Raw genomic sequence first — 12671 nt, 5'->3', positions numbered from 1 at the left:
CACACACACACACATCCCCTCCAGTACTTTTTAGATCCACCCTCTTCTGTTACTGCACTACTGTTGGGATTATTAACAGGCTAGGAAAAGATTACAGCATTAACCCCTTGCGAGATTGCTTCTACTCATGTCTCTGCAATAATTCTCAGTCAGCCTGTTATGTCACAGCCTATAAATGAGGCCCAGTGAGTGAGGAGAGTGATAAATCTGCCTCTCAACTGATATTTAAAATTGTAAGAGTCGTTTAATAAAAGAGCAGAGAAGAGAAAAACATAGTGAAGATTTTGCATTCCTTACTTGGAAATTATTCTTGTCTTCATATTTTTCAGTGTAAACTGAAGATAGGGTAGACTCGGGAAAATAAAAGCAGCTGCATTTATCTCATTTGGCCAAGTGCTTAGTTTCATACAAAAGTGCTGTATGTGCCTGATCCAAACCCTACCAAGTCAATAGAAGAACTCACTAATTTCACTTAGTGGATCAAATCTTATGAAAGTATATTAGAATTGTCAGATAATAAATACAAACAGAGTATATTATAAACAGAATATAAACAGAAGCCTTTACATTTCCTCTGTGCAAGAACTTGTATATGACTTGACAAAGTTGATAAAACTGATAAATTGTGGCACATTAGTAACACACCAGTGGAAAACACAAAAATCTTGATGGTTTAAAAGTTCTGCTTTTTTAATACATAAGCATCATCCTCACTGGTGTTTTCATAAAGTCATAGGCTTTTACTTTCCAGTATATAGCTTGTTTATGGCCAGAAGTACAAATTAAAATTAGAAATTAATCTCTACTATAACAGAATGAAAAACTAATTTCATATTTAAAATCCCTTAAAAGCAGAGAAGTAACACGTTCTTTATAACAAATCCTGATCCCTCAAAGCTGATATTCACAGACTGGAAAGCCTGGCTTTCTTTTCCAGTCTTGCCAGCTTTGCTTTTTTAGTAAGAATAATGGGAATAGGTACGTAGGAAAGTAGATTGAAAAGTTATATTGAAAGTTCCAGTTTCTCAATTATCCTTTGTACTTCTAGGAGTCCTGGATGCAGCTGGTCAGCAGTGGTCCATACCACAGCAGGGTCCCACTGATCACCTTGCTCTCAGGCTGGCCAGGGCTGCAGGACAGGACTAACACTGCCAGGGCAGTGCAGGTCTCTCGTTTCAGTCTCAAACACATGTGGGACAGGGTGAAGAACCAGCTTCCCCAGGACAGCAGGAGCCCCTCACTGAGCCCCAGCCCAAGGGATGGGCCCACTTCAGTGCCAAGACATGCTTGATGGGTGAAGCCAATGAGGCCAGCAGCCGTGGCTGGAGGCTTCACAGAGTTGGCAGAAAGGCAAACAGAACCAGGCTGCTCTGGCCACAGCTGGCTCTGTGTGCTGTGCAGACAGCAAAGGAGCCCAGAACTCAGTAGTAGGAGACAGCACGTGCAGCACAGGCTTGGCGAGTGGAGGGATAAGTACTGAGCCATGACAAACTCCAAGAGATACTAATTTCAATCAAAAGCAAGAGCAGAATTTGTGAGAGAATGATATTCTGTGCAAATCCCAGCAACTGTTTGAGCTACAGTTTAAAACAAACTTGATCACTTTGTTCACATGTTCAGGACTCTGAATGTGTAAGGTGCAGCTTCCCATTAAAAATTTGTCCAGAGATTTTTATCTGTAATTAAAGTCCTCATCAGTTTTCCTTCTCTGAATGCCAGGCTTACAGATTGGCTCAAAATTCCAAGGGTTTAGTTCCCCTGGAGTCCTTTTTAAACACTGGCATCACATTTGCACAATTTTTTTCCCCTGGCAACAACGTAGTTCTAAACAATAGATTGCACATCATAGTTAATAATTTTACTATTTCCTTTAGAAGTCCTGGATGAATACCATCTGGTCTTGGGCCGAGCTCAATTCAGCATCTGCTAGTTAAATTGCCAGAGTAAATGAGGAAGAATTTACTATGAACTCTTGACTCCCCTTTTGGAGTGGATTTCTCCATGAAACATATTGAGATCAAAGAGTTTTGTTTTTCTAAGCTTTTATTTTACATAGATTTACTCAAATGTACAGCCAATAGTCCTCATGTTTGGACAGTTTTGAGTTGCCTTCATAGTATCATTTCCACTACATTTAGCTACTTAGCAACTAACAACTGCATGCAGATCAGTATCATCTCATTGTCTCCCTGCAAATTTCAGGAGACAAAAAAAGGAGGTTTTAATGAAATGCTCACTCACTGCAGATGCAATTTTATCATTTAGGAGAAACAAAAACCTCAGTGTCTGTCCACTTGTACTTAATCATACATTATTTGGAATGTTGAAAGTTTTAGGCAAGAACTTCTCTGGAGCTGGCTGTTTTATTAGCAAAACTGATTTGTTAATAAAATTGTTTTTTTAACTAAGAAATAATTTATGTATCTTTCTATGACTGCGTTGATAGTTTGGACAAAAGTATACAAAAATATTTTCCCTATATTGGAAGGAGGCTTGCTAATCCATGATAACAAAAGAATCTTTTTTTTTTTCTACTTCTAGTCTTAATCCTTTTCTCCCCTGTAATGTTATATACTGGACACACTGCCCTTGCAGCCACAACAATTGCTGTGCTCTGTCATTTCCTGCTATGTGTATGTATCTCTTCTCCTCCAAAACTAAACCACATCACATACTCTGTCCTATTTTTTCATTACTGTGACAAAGATCTTTACTTAATTTAAATAGAAAGTCCACTTGTAAAATGATGAATTTGGAATGGCATATCTTTATCAGGTGTCAAATTTACAAATAGGTTTAGGTTTGTTTTTTGTCCTGACAAGTGAAATTAAATAAAGCAATTAGAAAAAAAACATAAATGGAAAGTCATGGTCTAGTTCTGTTCTCACTTGCCAGGTTTATGCTGGCCCTAGGCCTCTGATTCAGTGGAGTTACTCACAAACTACAGGGAGATCAGAACTAGGCCACACTTCTGGAGAACACACAAAATTCTCATGAACAAATTTATTGTAAACTTTTTGAAGGAAATTTGAGCCTGAGTCCTGTCAGTGTCTGACAGGAACTGCATTGAAACAATTTATTTCATACTGATCTGAGCTAAATAACATAAGGATGAAACTTACTTCTGAGCACCTTGTTGTACAACCAGTGATTTCTGAAATCATTCACCAGTCACAGACGGGGTCTAAGGTGAACAAGGTGCTCCAGCTGCCCCTGCAGTGCTTCTGCAAAGGTGACACATTACATGGCATGCTGCTTAATAAATCTTTGGAAGACTCCACATGTCTTCAGTGATGAAATTCTTGTATTTAGGTCACGTTTTTATTGAGACACATCTCAAGGTATCTTTTAAATTGTTTGGGGGTGACAACTTTTCATTCTTTTGAAGTGACAATTCATAGTGTTTGAACTTCCTGGATATTTGCAGCACCATCTGCCTGACCTGCCTGTGAGATGCACCACAGCTGGTCCTGATGCCTTCACGGGCATCCAGGCAGCCTGTCCTACCACCTTCCTCAGAAGGGAGGAAATGAGACCTCCCAGGTGATGGCTGTGAGCTCTGTACAGTGTTCAAGGCTCTCTGATGAATAGAATGAATAAAGCATATTGTCTCTGTAAATCCTCAGGTCCAATTTCATAATCATGGTGAAGTTTCTATGTGCTTCCAGAGTGAAAAAGGGATTTCTGCTCCAGACATTTCTATGCAAGTTCTGTATATGATTTAGGGAAACTGCTTCAAAGAAATACGTGTAAATCACTTGTTCAGTGTAACACAAGTTCTCATAACAATCCTTCTGACGCCCTGTGCTATTACTGAAGTCTGGGATGAGTCATTATCCACTCATTCCACCCAAATGGTTTGCTGTGTGTGTTGCTACTCATGTCAACATTTCTCAGACTGCCACTGAGCTCAGCTGCATCTCCTCTCCCCACACACCCAGCCCTCTAACTATTAAAAATTGAGGGCAGAAGTTACATCAATGCTCTTGGATTAACTGAAGCTGATCCTTTTCCTTTTTGTGTCTTATCATAATGGATACATAAGTCCTATGAGGAATGGATACACACCCATGAAAGAGGAGCATAGATATTTTTATAAGGTGCTTGTTTCTTTTGCAGGCTATACGTGACGTTGTGAACCCTTTTTGTCCCTTCACCCTGTGAATATTAATTTTCTAGAAAAAAAAACGGTTCAGGATTTTAGCTAGAGATGCAAGCAAAAAGCCATGCATACTTTATACTGTGGGTATATTATGTGCTAGAACCCCATGTCCAGTAACCTGCATCAACACATGGCCCAGGACAACACTTTTCTGGATTATATTAACATCATCAAGTGTTGGTACCATTAATGTTTTCCTCTGAGAATATCTTTGCATATTAGACCAACATCAGTCAATGTCAAAATCCATCAAATGTTCTAAGATACTGGTTGTCTGAGACTTTTCTGAGGTACAGTCATGGCATGGTTTGTAAAAAACAGATAAAAGATCAGGGATTGCCACCAGAAACAACCCCAATAGATTATAAAGTCAGCAACAAAATGGTACAATTCTTCCTGACAATATTCAACTCCTTAACAAAGCTCAAAACAGCAACAGGCTGCTGAATAAACCCCCACCTGTAACAACTGAGAATCATAGTCTTTTAAGATTCCAGTTAGGCACATAACAAAGAGTCACAACTATTCTACCACAAGAGATTTTCATTAGCATATCTCGCAGAGGTGTATTAATGAAATTAGTTGTGTTAATTGCAGCTGCTATGAGTTTCAATTTAAAGATGAAAAAACAAAAGTATTTGGCACAGGTCACTCAGTAGGAGAGTGGAAGAGTTGGGAAAAGCAAGGAAGTCTTTTCAGACTGCTGCTGTCTGATACTCTGCTCTCAAAAGAAGCCACACTGTCCTCATGACGTTAAGATCAAATGGATTTCCACATTTCCACAGAATTAGATGAAGAGATGTTAGTTTCACAACACCAACTAAGTAATTTAGAGACTGGCTGTGCAATTAGCAGGGAGGAAATGGAGAAGGTCAGCTGATGTATTATTGGGTGAATTGGTACCAGCATGTCTGAAGCCAGAGCTTTAATTTAAGATTCCAAAGTATGTGTGTCTTACTATGTACAGAGAGAAATTACTTTGTGTTCCACAACATCTCATCTAACAACAACATTTTTAGAGGAGTATCAGTGTCTGTTGATGATAAATTCCCTTAAGATAATACTATTGATCTTTGTTCACCGACATCTGAGTTCCCAAGAGTCGTCTAACCTTTGTTTTAAAGGAACCCAAGATATGGAAATCAAGAGAGGCATTGTCTCTATTAGATAAATACTGAAAATTACACTTACATAAAATGAATAAATTTAATTGGCAATAGTAATTCTTTGAAGTTTCCCTTTTTAATAGGAAACATAAACTTCCTATGAGCAGCTATCTGATTTGACATAAATTTCCACAGGTCTGCACAAGAAATAGAACTTACAATTTATTCTATTTTTGATGAATTCTGTTATTCAGTACTGAAGAGGGACACAGCCTCAGATTTTAAAGGGCAACTAACTGACTAAGTCTCTTCTCAACAACTGATATCTGAGTATGAATTTAAGTCATTTGAAACAATTTAAATAATGAAGTGAGGGTAAAGAACAAAAATTTTAGAAGATTTTGCAAAATGTGTCTCCATTAGAAGATCTATCTACCATTACTACTGGTACAACATGGACAGCTACTGTAGTCTATAAACCCCTGACAGCAAAGCCCACAAGGAAACAAAACTCATTGAAAGCATGAAACCAAAGCAGGATTTTGATCTCATAAATAGAAAAGCAAAAGACTATGGGATGCCTAGAGTTTTGCTGGTTTCCCATTGTCATGGTTTTGCATGGAAGGGTACTCAGACAGCAAGACGACAGGTTGTTACCTTCAAATTGTGGAGTTATATAATGAAAGTAAGATTTTAAATTAGGCTCATGGCCTGCGTTTTGTTGTGCACAATTAAGTATTTTATTGTTTGACTCTTGTTCTCTTCCTGTGACAATCTCCAGGCCAGTTTTTTCAGTTAAATGGAACTCTGCTAGCTGGCACTGTGGGCTAATTATTGAACACAGTAAGAGGAGGTACAGAGAGACCTTCAGGAGCAAAAACAATTTACCCCAGCTGAAGTTCTCTTCCAGGTCTTAATTTCTGAGATGCTTAGCTTTATTTGTAAATTAGCTAAATGCTCTTTGCATTTTGGACTTATTTGATAGGTATAATGCTGTCCAATAACTGTATGTAAAAAGTTGTCAGTTATAATTTTCTGAGAAAGTGGGGGAGGCAGGTCAAGTCCATTGTGACAAAAAATACTCTAATTTCTTTCAATTATTGTGCTAAGCTGTCCTGGAAGTATTTGATAGTGATTTCAAAATATTATTAAAATACTAAAACACTAAAAATAATACTTTCTAGAGTTTCAGCATAGATGGGCTGTTAAAGGATGGTATTGTTTGCCTTACTTGCCATGCTTTTGTCTATATAACCCTTAAGAAAACATATTCTGAGGAACAATTGCCTTAGTTAGTTTGGACTATTTGCTCATGTTTATACAGTATTACATAGTGCAGGGAGTTAATTTGACTGCAAGTATGTAAGTTTTAAATTAATTTTCATTGTTTAGTCTTTGCTTACATTACAAAACTGTTTTAAATCTGCCAAGAAGTCTCACCTCTCACAGGAACAGAGAAACAAAACTCCAAGGACAAACTCTGCTCTGAATTCTCCACACTCACTTTTTGACAGAGTCAGATTCAGTAAGGCTGCTGTGGTGTGTCCAAATATCCAGGGTTTATAAATTAAACACATCAGAAACTGGATCTCTTGGATGTAATCCTTGTATATAGAAAAGTTACATGCCACACTCTTGATTTTGTTTTAACAGACATTTGAAAATTTGAAGTATATTAACTGCAATTAACTGAGTGATTTTTTTCTAATATTTGTGTGTGTGTGCCTGAAGTCAGATCAAATATGATCTCATATTTGCAATTTCATGCTATTCTGGTCTGGTCCTTTGAGAACTAACTGCACTGGTGCTAAGTGTGCTTTGTACAGAAAAAGCTGTGCAAAACAGTCACAGATCATACACACACTCTGACTTCTGTGTCTCTTGGACACCTTACCTCTTTACAATGTTCTCCTTTTATTCTAATGCATGCATTTTGCAATCCTGCAGTGTGGGGAAAAATAATAAATTGAAGTAAGAAAGGTATTTTGGATGAGATAATGACAAAATGTCAGTATCACTTAGTGTTTTGTTTCTACAAGATTCGCTGACTGAAGTTCCTGGAGCAAGTGCTTTTAAAATATTCTAAGCAATACACTAGTGAAATGCTCCCAGATTATACTGTCACCCACTCTGGTTTTAAACCCAGTGGTACTTAAAGTATAATCCTGCTCAAACCATAATCTAAACGTGATCTTATCTCTTTAATTTCAATTTACATTTCTGTTAGATAGTCAGAATTCTCAGCTGCGATTTTATACTTTGTAGAGACAGACCTCCCCAAAGTCTTCACTTAATCCTCAATGACTGCTCATGAAAATTATTAGGAGTCAGATGGGAATGCTCTGGTAAAAAAAAATAAATCAGTATTTCATTAGCTGTTAAACTGAGCCATTTCATACCAGAATATATTTTTCACAAGACCTTACAAAGACAAGGCTGGAAATTTAAAATTTGATTCTGTGAGAAATATTCTAATAAATCTTTAGACATCAGATCATTATATAAATTGGTAAATAAGTTATCATCTTCTGTTCCTAGAGGAGTGGATGGTAGGTCATATACAATATTATCCAACCTAAAATAATAGGAAACTTTTATTCCTGTAGCCTGATGTGTTACAAAATAGCCAAGACCTTAACAGATTTAACACTGTTTGAGAAGAAACTGGCAGTACAAATTGATAGTTTCTGATGAAATCCAGCTAACTTATCGAGAAGACAGTAAATTTCATTTCCCTTAATAGTACTGGGGAATGAGAAAAAAACCCAGGATTTTTCCTTGCTTATACTTTTCCCATCACCCCAACACGGTGGCTCATTTAGTTAGTGACATGATAACAACTTCTTCTGTCCCTTCATCAGTGCATCCTCCTTGGTGCTCCTTTACCTATTGCTCATCCTATTTGTCCGTAGTTTTCTCCTCCTTTAGGCCAACTTAACCAAAACTGTGAATTTGAAAATGGCACCTTACATCTGGAATGTTCATCCCTTAGGCAACCCAGCTAAGCTGGGTTCAGTACCTCCAACAGTGGTGTTATTTCCAGTTCTAAGGAGTAAGTAAATGGTTAAGTCTCAAATATATGTGCCTCTCAGACAAGATTATGAAAGCTAGTAGTACTTATTTTAAATATTTGCCCCACCCATATTCTTACTGCAAACCTCACAGGTATACCTGGAAACAGAAAAACAATCCTACATTTTAAAAGTAGCTTCCTTAAAAGAGTCAGTGTCATGAAGTGGTTTCAGGGGAGGTTTAGGTTGGATATCAGGAAAAGGTTCTTCACCCAGAGGGAAGCTGAGCACTGGAACAGGCTCGCCAGGGAAGTGGTCACAGCACCAAGCCTGACAGAGTTCAAGAAGCATTTGGAGAACAGTCCCAGGCACACAGTGTGACTCTTGGGCATGGTCCTGTGCAGGCTGTGGAGCTAGAGTTGAGGATCCTGAGGTCCTTCCAACTCAGGTGATTCTATGATTCTATGATGATCTCATGCTGTTATTTCCTGTATGCCAACACATATGATTACGTATCACACCTTTGATCTAAAATTTTATTATGCTGCTTTTGTTATTAGTGTAATCTTGCCAAAATGAAAAGCTCTTCTCCTTTTGAACAGCTCCAATAAGATATTTTAATTCTATATTTTAGGTTGATGCTATACATTATCCAGCAGGAATCCACCCTGCTCTACTCTCTATGAGTGCAAGCCTCAATTCAGTTTCAGACAAAGACTAGGAAATTTTATCCACACTAGCTACTAGAGTGCATGCATATCTAAGCTCAGAGCACATTTTATCCCATCTGCTCTGGAAAATGTGTCCTTTCCTAAACAGTAGGTAGGAATGTTGGCCACAGGAGTCCTTCCTATGAAGAACAAAAGTGATCAATGATAAACTGCATTGCTATATGACTGCTTACTCATATCAATGACTGATAGTCTCAGCTAAGCTGTACAGTTTTTGGTTTATTAGTTTCATACCTTGTCTCTTTACTTTTTCTGTTTTGCAATAAATGCAATTTATTTCAACCCTTCCTGAGCCCTTTAGCACATTTGCTTTTGTGAATGTTTTCTAATTTTCCTTCCTGATTTTTCTGGGAAAATGCTGCAATATAGATTGTAAGATTCAAGCCTGTGTCCTGTAATTAACAAAATAATACAATTTTTTAGGTACTACCTCTGTCCTTTTTTTGATTTAGCAAATTTGTTGTGCATTTGAAAGATTTATTTACAGACCTCTAAACAGTGATGCAAACCAGAAAACCTAAATGCATTTTATATTTAAAATTTTTGGTTTCAATGTGCAGAGCTTCATCTGAAATCAAATCATTTGTGTTTGTTTGTGCTCCCTAGAGCTGTGTATAATATTTTGGTGTCCTTTTTCCTTTAAGCAGATCCGTGTATTAATTTGTATGTTTTGGGTTAGTGAAAGCAGGGTAGTCTGCTGCTCAGTGGCTCTGAATCCAGCCTTCAGTGCTGTGCTTCACATATGTGTGCTCTTCCATTCCAATATTCCACTTTTTTTGGGCGAAGTTTTGAGCATGTTGTTATAATGAACTTATTTCCACGGTAAAAGTTTGATTGTCTAGTTGTGCCTCATATATGCACAGCGATTCCTGTGACAGGTAGTATCAGTAATCAGTGTTTCAGATAATTTTCTGCAATAATGTTTTTCTGTATATAAACAGAGAAACAGTAGAAATTAAGAAATCAGTACTCGGTTTTACATTTTGACTTAATCTCTTTTGACCTAATATAGGACAACTACAAGTATTTCAGCATAGGATTCTTTAGGCTCCCACTGTGGCCCGAGATGTGTCAGAGAAGATTCTATTCCATAGTTGGTGATGATATTTAGTCAGTGCCTTCTGCTCCCTTTCAATGATATATGGCATTTGTCCATACAGGGGAAGGAAAGCACCATCACTGGAGACAACCATGAGAAAGTTAGGAAGGTTCTCTTGTTATCTTCTGCTCACTCAGTATTTCCTTTTGTTGCACTTCCAGCTGTCCTTCCAACACAGCAGACATCAAGTTAAGGAAGCGGAAATCCAGGCAAAGGATATGTGAAAAATCCTTGTAATGGAAGTAAAAATCTCCATGACTGTAGCTATGGTGAACCATAACCATTGCAAAAGCCCTTCAAGAGTTTCTAGTTCCTTTTGGTTTATTCTCCACTTTTGAATTTTCTATTTGAAAATTTATCAAATGAGGAAACGAAACAACGTTATAATCCTTCAAATGGGAAAAAAAAAGAGAGAAGAGAAAGGATTAATCAACTTTGTCATCAAATCTTAATTAGAAGAATAAAATGTACCAAAGAAGAGATCCTTGTTCTGCCTCTGAAGTTTATAGTTCTACCTCTTAATGATTAAAGAGAAGGCAGCTATGATCTAGACACTAAATAATGTATCCAAGGTGGTCTGCTGATTGTTGAAGACTTGCAACATGCCCTGATATGACTGTGTAGTAAATTGTATATATTCCAGGCAGTGAACAAAAGTATAACAGACTACCTTAAAACATTTATTACATTTTCCACAGAAGATAAAATTCCCCTACTGTAATAAGTAGGATATTGCATCAAGAAGCTATTTCAGTGGAGTAATGCTCAATATTGTGTAACAGAGAATGAGAAGGTTTGACATTTTTCGAAAGTAGATGTAAGGCATCATAAGGCATATGTTTTTAGATATTTTTATAGCCTCATAGAAAAGCTTGGGCTGTAAGGAACCTTAAAGATCATCTAGTTCCAAACCCCCCTCTAAGGGCAGGGATGCCACCCACTGGATCAGACTGTTCCTATTTTTAAAAAGAGCATACTTCTTGTGATAGACAGGACCCAAGTCCTGCTTGTATTTAGGTTATATAGACTCACTGGAGTCAATAGGTTTGAAAAGAACACAGAATCTCACCCTAACACACCCACACACCAGTAAACTCTGACATGGAGATGTTAACTTGAGAATTCATTGAGATAGTTCTTTGTACTGCATTTCTTCCTTACAGAACAATTGGTTAAATTTTGTAAAAACCTGAAAAGAAATAGCTAAAGTAAGCTGATATATGTGAACTGAGAAAATGCCGGTTCATGAATGCTGAATCCTGTCTTTTAAAAGGTTTGGCTAAATACAAGAGTTGAGTAAACTTCCCAACAGACTTGCTCTCAGGTGAATATAGAATTTAAAGGAAGAAAATATATAAGCCATGTGTGAAGTGCATAAACTACTCAGTGTATCCACTGTATTTGTGATTCAGCATGTGTTTCTCTTCAGTGTGTATCTAGATCAAAAGACCCCGTTTCTGCTTTAAGTCTGAGAAATCCTACATCAGCATAATTTTATCTTCATGCACAGCAAGTGCACCCATGGGATTTTACCAACCAGAAGACACAGAATATTACTGTTAGAACCCAAATCAATTGACTAATAAAACATGAAAATATTTTAGTCACATGAAAAAGGGACTAAATCTAATAGCACTAGAAAAATTAGGGACTTTGTGTATGTTAGTTTTGTTACATATCTGATAACTACTCACAATTCCTGCTATGACTCAGAAATGCTACAAAAAATATCACTAACACATATTACGACATGAAATACATGGTCCTCTCTAGGGAGGACCTAAAGCCAAGGTTTGGTAGGAAATTACCTAAAATCAAGAACTAAAACAATGTGAAACTCCTAAAACAAGACTGGTAATCCTTGACATCATTGGTAGTCAAAGTCTAGCTCTCAAATTCAGCCACATATTTGAGCAAATATATTACTTCTCATGAACACCATTCTGCAATAAGAGATGTTTTCTGCTCTGATAAGTGAAGATACATCATCTAAACTTCCAACATTCTTCAGATTGCATCAGTGGTATTGGGGCAAAAAAAAAAAAATCTCATTACTCTGCAGGAACTGATTATTTTGAAGAAAGTATTGAAACTTGTCAAAATACACACTGTTACTTTTTGATAATTGGAATAAAGTTTGAAAGGGGGTGAGTCACTGACAGATGGTTCTTCTTTTGTCATACATCTGTTATCAGCTCTAAACAATATATCATGATTTAGACTGCACAAGGAAACCAGTGGATATTATAAAGAGGAACTTGCAGGATTGGCTCATAACAGAGATTAAGGTTTAATATACATTTGTCTAATATAGAATAAGCACATTGAATAAAAGACTGAATATGATGTTCTCTGAAAGGATGAGAAATCTATTGGAACCTGACACATTAGTTCACAGGTGAAGTTCTGATAATGGCTTGAAATGGAGGACTGGGGTTATGGATTTTAAGCCCTCATTAATTAAAATGGTTCCAAGCGGAGAAAGAAGAATTGAAGTTTTGGACAGGAGAAGCTCTTCAGATAAAAAAATACTAACCAATTACACAAAAAATTCAGTTTATC

The sequence above is a fragment of the Oenanthe melanoleuca genome, chromosome 4, assembly GCF_029582105.1.
Source record: "Oenanthe melanoleuca isolate GR-GAL-2019-014 chromosome 4, OMel1.0, whole genome shotgun sequence".
Classification (NCBI taxonomy): Eukaryota; Metazoa; Chordata; class Aves; order Passeriformes; family Muscicapidae; genus Oenanthe; species Oenanthe melanoleuca.
The sequence above is the reverse complement of the archived record's forward strand: the minus strand, read 5'-3'. Positions refer to the sequence as shown.